Raw genomic sequence first — 8,165 nt, 5'->3', positions numbered from 1 at the left:
CAATCGTCCGATGCTTCGACGGAAGTGTATCAGGTTCTTAATCTCATTCAACCAGTGCATGGTTAAACTTCGACGCTTGGCTCAGGATTTCTGATTTCATCACAACAATACATGGGATGTTTGTAGGGCATTTGCTATGCTAAAGCATGACCCAGACAACAATATATATAAGACTACATATAATGTCTGGTAAGTACCAAGATTCTGCTGGTGGACCAGGCCTCATGGATGCTTGGATGTATTAAATGTGATAAAAACAAGTATTTTGAGTAATTTTAGACCACTAACTATCATCATTGCATTTTTTTTTACAAAATTCTGCTTGCCTGTACCTTGTTACTTTTTAAGCATTATTTATCCGTTAGAATAAACTCCTGAGGTAATTGACAAGAGGCCGATTTCATCGGTAATAGTTCAATTCGTTATGTAATTCTTTATTGAAAGCGTTTTAACACCTGTCATTCAGTGGATGGAACTTGTTTTACGTAAATGTTGTATATAAACATGTCGGTGAACAGCGGAAAATGTTCATTAAAATATCATTCACCAATTGTTTCCGTTTCGAGCCAAAAATGACGGAGAGCGCGGCTGTGTTTCTCCAGACGCCGTCACCAGGGAATCTTTACTTTGAAGACGATGAGGTTAAAAGCTTCTAAACTCCTGCGGAGATTTATTACAAATTAGTAATGGGCAAATGCATACCCAATTGTCTAAACAAATGTCCCCGGGTACGGATTCATTGCCATATTTAACCCGGGCTTAATGGCATTTGACTGCCCATGAGCCATACGACCGTTTTCTTCCTCCCCACGCGCAAGAGTTGAGCCGACGCTCGAGCAACCTTAATGCGAATGGGGCGTGGTCTCTTGACAGCTCTGATATCAATAACGGGAAAACATCTCCCTGCCGGAGATCACGGCCCATCCCCGATGCACTGATACAGTCAAACGCCTGTACGCAGAGCCTTTATTTATACAGTCCAATGCTTCATGGCAACTCTTCATTGATTTCCTCACAATTTTAACAATTCAGCCGCTGAACTTAGAAAACCTTCTCGAGGAGACGCGCGACTTCCCGCAGCAGCGCCGTCCTAATTGCGTACTCATAACTGTCTATCTGTGAATACGACGAAAAGCTATGTATCTAGGTCTATGTGGGCCTTTGTGTCCGAGTGTTAGCAGGAGCCTCTCTCCAGTGCGGTCGCTGTGAGATAAAGTCCCTCTCGTGCTGGCCTCCTCTCCGGTCGTAAGTGGGAAGGTCATCCAGCAACATGCGGATGGTCGTGAGTTTCCCCTGGGGTCTGCTCGGTTTCCTCCCACCACAATGCTGAGCGCCGTCGTATAAGTGAAATATTTTTGAGTGTGGCGTAAAATACAAATCAAATAAATAAATAAATAACACCGCTGGCAAAATTTTCATGTCGTCTTACACAAAGCCACTTTGCCACATTGTCCTTTGATGCAATACAGATATACCGAATGCCCCAAGATACTTATGGGGATAAATTCTACTCTACTTGATCTGGTTTAGTGGACAAAACTGGCCTTATGTTTAAGGGGTCCCGTGGGTTTCCCCCGGGCTCTGCCAGGTGCTGGCCGCCGTCGTATAAGTGAAATATTCTTCAGTCCGACGTAAAACACCAATCAAATAAAAAAATAAATCTAGGTGTATGCCAGGGAGAGGTACAATATAATGTTCCTGCTTGTTCCGTTGCTAGCATTTTATTTACCTTATTTCTACCATGCACATCATGACCATATCTCCTTTCATACCAGGCCGGTCCCAACGTCTACATATTTCATTTATCGTGCTGCCTCAGTGAAACTCTATGCCGAGGACACCATATATACATGACACCGGGTCGAGAACTACTTGGATTATAATGCTCTGAGGCAGATTGCAGAATTTAAATCTTATTCATGAATCGAACTGGGATTGATTGGGACACTCCGTTGATTTATTTTTATTTATTTGATTGGTGTTTTACGCCGTACTCAAGAATATTTCACTTATACGACGGTGGCCAGCATTATGGTAGGTGGAAACCGGACGGGCCATCCGCAAGTTGCTGCCAGACCGACACTCCGTTGAATAATACCTTAAAAACAGTCGCCTGTGTAAACTTATCCGATTTCCTCTGAAGGCCCTGCAACGGTCACTGAATCATTCTTCCATTCATTTCGACCACTCGATATTGATATTCTTGATATTTCATAGCTTGCTGGCAAGCGAAGTACCGGCATCTACAGTTCACTCTGTCAATAAGTAAAACAATATACAAAGTCAATATTGAAAACACCAGTTTCAATAAAGAATCTCTAGAAATATATATAATTAAATATAAGTATATATTAAGCAATAACTAAGGAAAGCCAAGTTTGCAACACCCGGCTGACAGCCATAGCAGTGTTATACCCCTGCAGCACACTGCATAATCTCCACAGGCAACTTGTGCTCTCGTTCCTCAAGGCTTTGACCCGTACTTTCATATTGGCTACCGACGATTACGTCACGTTGAGCCTTACATTTACCTGGAAATATTCTAATCATTTCTCAAGGGAAATTACAGGTACATGTCCTACGAAACAGAGCAAAACGCATTTACTAAATTAATACATCTGCCGGTTCCTTCGCCCATAACTCTCTCCGTCGACTCCCGCCAAATTATATACTAAATAATTAACTCATCACCATATACTCCTGCCGGCCGACCCCTCTAACTGTTGATTTTCGTCCTGCCCACTTCCCACGGCCAGGATTGGCTCACCAAACGGCCAGATAGAAGGGAGTTAGTGACGTATGATCTACAGATCACATTCCCATTTCATGGTGGTTGAAAGCGCGTGTAATAACTTTCTACTTTTAAAGTATTTAAATGAACAGTTAGAATAAAGTATGTGAGGTTAACAAGACTCCGAATTTTACCTGTTACATGTGACCATTTGCCATCTACCACACTGTTATCACTGTTCTACCTTTGCCGATTACCTGTGACCATTTGCCATCTACCACACGCTTATCACTGCTCTACCTTTGCCGGTTACCTGTGACCATTTGCCATCTACCACACTGTTATCACTGCTCTACTTTTGCCGGTTACGTGTGACCATTTGCCATCTACCACACTGTTATCACTGCTCTACTTTTGCCGGTTACGTGTGACCATTTGACATCTACCACACTGTTATCACTGCTCTACCTTTGTCTGTTACCTGTGACCATTTTCCATCTACCTCACTGTTATCACTGCTGTACCTTTCCGATTACCACATACCGAGATAAAATGTGACCTAAGCCTCAAGTCCGACACTAGTACATGTATACCAGTGAGAGAAATAAATGTCTAAATAGTAAAATAAAGTTGGTAACATATAAGCAAGAAACAGTCTTCAGTTTTCAATGAAGACAGTCGGTGTTTGAGGCATGTCATTAATTACCAACCGAATTCAAACTGGTATAGTCGGTGAAAAAAACTCCAGAAGGAATACAAATGTTGGCTTTTCATTCGCTCTTTAATATCAGCTTTTAATTAAAGGTCCATATTGATGTAGTACATATGAAAGCTGAAAAAGTGCCTTACCATCGGTTAGGGACAAATAGACAGTTCTAATGTGACACCAGAGCATTCATGGTGCGGAACGATCTGTTCATATCTGCCAACTGTTATTAGTATTATACTCACTGCAACATTTAAGAAACTTTGAACGAATCTGGGCGTCAAAACACACATTTCTATACCAGTCGTCGCTAAAACGGACATTCTGGGATCCGTTTCATGGGAAATCTTTGACGCACTAGATTTGAGTCAATAACTTGTGACGTATCTTGACATATACGACGGACAAGACAGCTGAGTGGGGGCGCTATTGTTGTCATACCCCCATAATAGAGAACTAGTCTTACAAGACAGAATTTTAAAGGAAACCTATACTAGTTCCACAATAATACATTATCTATAAAACATAATCTTCACCACATGAGTTGGCCGCTAATGGTTAGACCGACTGCATCGATGTCAGGAGACCTGGGATCAAACCCGGGTCAGGTCATACTAAAGAATTCAAACATGGGGCTTGTTGCTGCCTCGTTTGGCGTTCAACACTAGGAGTTTATAGTACGGAAACAGGACTGCTTGACTGGTTGTAACCAATTTGGCAAACTGGATTAATATTTTTGAATAATGAATGATCTAATTAACAAGAAGGTCAAAAGAATGTAACATCCAATGCACGGTAACTTTAATGTTTTAGTACCTTTCGGCATGAATGTAACCACGAAACATTTCAAAAGTATTGAATCTCGCTGACGAATGATGTACATGTAGTAGAGAAATTCCATGTGGTTACGCTCTTGTAACTTAAATTTCACCAGACGTTCTTCTTAACCAGTAAGGTCTAGTAAGTCGTATTTGACATCACGATAATTTTAACCTTTTCCTGCTTAAAAGACAAGACAGCACCTGGCTAAAACATATTTCAACAGCTTTCTAAAAAGTATCATACTTTATTATTTTAATGAGATTTCACCTAATAACATGAAGAACAAAATGATAATACTGCACAAATAACCGGTGTGAGTCGAGACTCCAATCTTGAAAATTTTATTCAATCAAACACGTTGCTATCAGATTACGCGGCATAAGTTGTGACGTAGCCTTTATCCGTTCACTCCATGAAGTGACATATGATAACACAAAGCCTAAGACAACATTTTGGGATCGTTTACAACGATTTAGTTACGTGTAGCCGAAGGGCCATTTCGCAAAGTGTTGTGAGGCAGGTCAGTATCACTTATGGACAACCACAGACGTAAAATCAGTTGATTTACAAGCCGTGTAATATTCAACGACATTATCACAAATTTTGTCAGACAGTAGTATACCGTCTCGGCCCAAACCGCTTTCATCTCCCCAAATACTTTTTTTGTTGTTCATTTTAGCGTTTAGTCAGCAGTTTTTAAATAGCAAATATCAGAGTCAGTGTAAAATTCATTAGGGACGCCGAAGGTTTATGGGAATGAGAAGACGGCATCTCTCCGGACGACGCTTAAAATTAATTAAAAATCTTACGATATAATTTTTTTCTCTGAATTTATTACAGCTGAAGAATTTAAATTTTGCTCGTTCGTCTTTGTCGCATACAAGGGATGCTTTTTTTTCTGTTTTCTTTTATAAAATAAACTAAAATTATTGAAACGCTGTGTTCATGCCGAGATGCTTTCTCTGGCGCCCACGATAACTAGGCCAACACTGCTTTCATATTAAAAGCCACAGCTATAAAATTGAAGCATAAAATCCAGTGACAATCGAATGCCTGGATCAGCCTCAGTGACATTTAGATTTATTGAGCATGAATCTAGTTGTACAACAATCCTATTTTGAAAACGTTTAATTAGGGTCAAAATCATCAGCACAACCCCTCCGGGAGCTGCGACGTGAACCAGGAATACCCCACCCGTGCATCTGCAGCTATATAGACTATTGAAACAGGCCAGGGTCGTTGGAGTTCCTTGTAAATGATGAAGCAGGCCTACGGAAGGGGATATCCGCCAAAATTTCATGCATGTCACTTTGAACGTTGCAAGATCTACGTAAGTGCTATGTAAGTCTGCAGCTTCTGCTATGTGTCTACCGAGATTCGGGTATGTGGCTACCGAAATATGCGTATGGTATGTAATCTGAACATTGCAAATTGTGATGCCGCAGGTTCTGTCTTTCCAACGAAAAAGCCAGAGATGAGAGCATCTCGAGCGCTCATCTATCGTGATGCACCGTTATGACACCAGGGGGGCGCTTCTGTCAATGGTAAATTGAAAAAACAACCGCTCCCGAGTCAAGAGTTACGACATTTCGTTTCAGCTGATTTCCCATGTTCGGACGTAGGTGTGTGCTCCTTTGTTTCTTACTTCATAAGAAATATTTTCTTTTGGTGAAGGGTAAATTTATTAGACTTAAGTTTTAAAATTGTATTGCCGCGAGACTATTTTTGGTACGTATTCTTGTGTTGGCTGTTGGCTGGTACTCCCATGACTCTTGGTACATGAACGAGCCGTAGAACTGCTTCAAATACGCCATTACTTTTTCTAATAATGATTAAAAATTAGATTTTTAATCATGAACAAGTATAATGATAAAACTTGCTTTCATTTCTGACTGACGTTGGGTTCAATATATATAGAAGTGCAGAGTTGTTGTTGTCCTTGAAAGCGAAAGTAATATTCAGTGAGCAAATGTGAAGAATGAGTGAGTGAGTGAGTGAGTGCTTGGGGTTTAACGTCGTACTTAACAATTTTTCAGTCATATGACCACGAAGGAATCCTTAGAGTGCTTGTAATGTGCCTCCTTGTTGCAGGACGGATTTCCACCGCTCTTTTTATCTACCGAAGGCAAGTAAGTCGCCCCACCCAAATCATTATACTGATATGGGTCAACCAGTCGTTGCACTATCCCCTTCATGCTGAACGCCAAGCGAGGAAGTTACAATTTTCTCTTTTAAGGTCTTAGGTGGGACTCGACTTTTAGGAGTGACCCCAGATCTACCGCCTCCCGAAGCGGACGCCCATGCAACATGCTTCGTATCCACTAGCATACAAAATGCTGATGTTTCAATGTCATAGGGGGACCTATTTCAAATGTTTCTGTGTATATCGGGTTAACTGCCTAAGCACCAGGGCTGTACGTCTTTACTCTAACATGTCTAAGCATAATATTATCATGGGCCCCTAAGCAAACATATGGATTGTCGCCTGCCACATAAGCCAAAAAACAAACAAAAAAATTAAAAACAGAACAACAAACAAAGAAAAACAATGTTACATTTTGAAAGTCAGTGTAAATTTAGGGGCCTCCTAAACCTATGGGGCTGCTGGGCAACTTCTGTCTGTGAGTGTACCCATGCAAGACGATGGCGGGGACTAGGGATTACTTCGACCAAAATGTAAACAACAACAGATTTGAATCAGCTGCTGAAATATTAATCACCTTCATAATATCATTACCAATTCAAAAGGGTTTTCAAACATTGTCACAACACTTGCAATGAAATCATCAGCAAAACTAATAAAAAGTCCTGGTAATGTGTAATTAGTAACCACTCCATAAAGGCTAACATTTTATTTATGTGAAGATTTACACATAGGCATTGTAGCGTCCGACTCGAGGTCGGAACACCTGCATAGGATCAACCGCGGGTCGGTCGTACCAAAGACTGTAAAAATAGTTAACGTGTTACAGCGTCGCTTGACGATCAGCACTGAGAGGTTAATGCAAGGAAACAGGACTGACTGGCCCGGTATCAGTATTATGGCCCGGTGTCTTCGACATGATACTCGTACTCAAGTGGCGGAAACACGTTAGCGACATGGAATCGCCCTGCTACATAAATATACAGAGTTGTGCAACCACCTGATGACTCCTCGTCGTCATATGACTGAAAAATTGTAAAGTATCACGTAAAAACCCAGGCATGCTTACATATAAGGCCATTGTCCATTCTGAAGTTGTCATCTATCTGTGTATTGTGTTACAAAGATGGCGTTTAGGGTTCTATAACAACTTCACCTGGAACAATGAGGGAACGAGTTCGAATCCAGTTCTCGTTTCCTCGACCATGATCTTATCGACTGTTTGTCAGGTGCGTGAGCCGGTTTCCCCCCGGGTTCTCCTCCACCCATAAGCCTAACGTCCATGTAAGGGAAATATTTGTGAACATGGCGTAGCACCCACCAAATAAATTGATAAACAAACAAGTAAATAAAGGAAACAATAATTGCACTTCACATTCACGATCTTCAAATCAGACCCGCTTTATGCGTATGTTTATTGTGTTTCATGACTTACGTAGGCCTACATATGAACGAGAGACTGTGACAAAGAGATCCAAACTGCTGTAAAAACACATCGTTTTCTGCCGTGACGATGACCAAACGTTCTGACACCAATCCAGTACAACGTTTATGGTGACAAACTGTCACATGGCTTTGGACAACATCGTTAAGAGTGCGAAGGATTTCACTTAAATGCTAGAGATCAGGTTTATGGATAGAGCTAGAGATAGCCCATGGAGGAAGCGATGACATGAAAACCCCGCGTGCATTAAAGTTTGTTTGTAAGATTCAGAGTTTTCTTATATTTTTCTTTTATTATTCCTAATTTCTTTATTTATAAA

The sequence above is a fragment of the Liolophura sinensis genome, chromosome 10 (assembly GCF_032854445.1).
Source record: "Liolophura sinensis isolate JHLJ2023 chromosome 10, CUHK_Ljap_v2, whole genome shotgun sequence".
Classification (NCBI taxonomy): Eukaryota; Metazoa; Mollusca; class Polyplacophora; order Chitonida; family Chitonidae; genus Liolophura; species Liolophura sinensis.
This window is presented reverse-complemented; position numbering follows the sequence as displayed.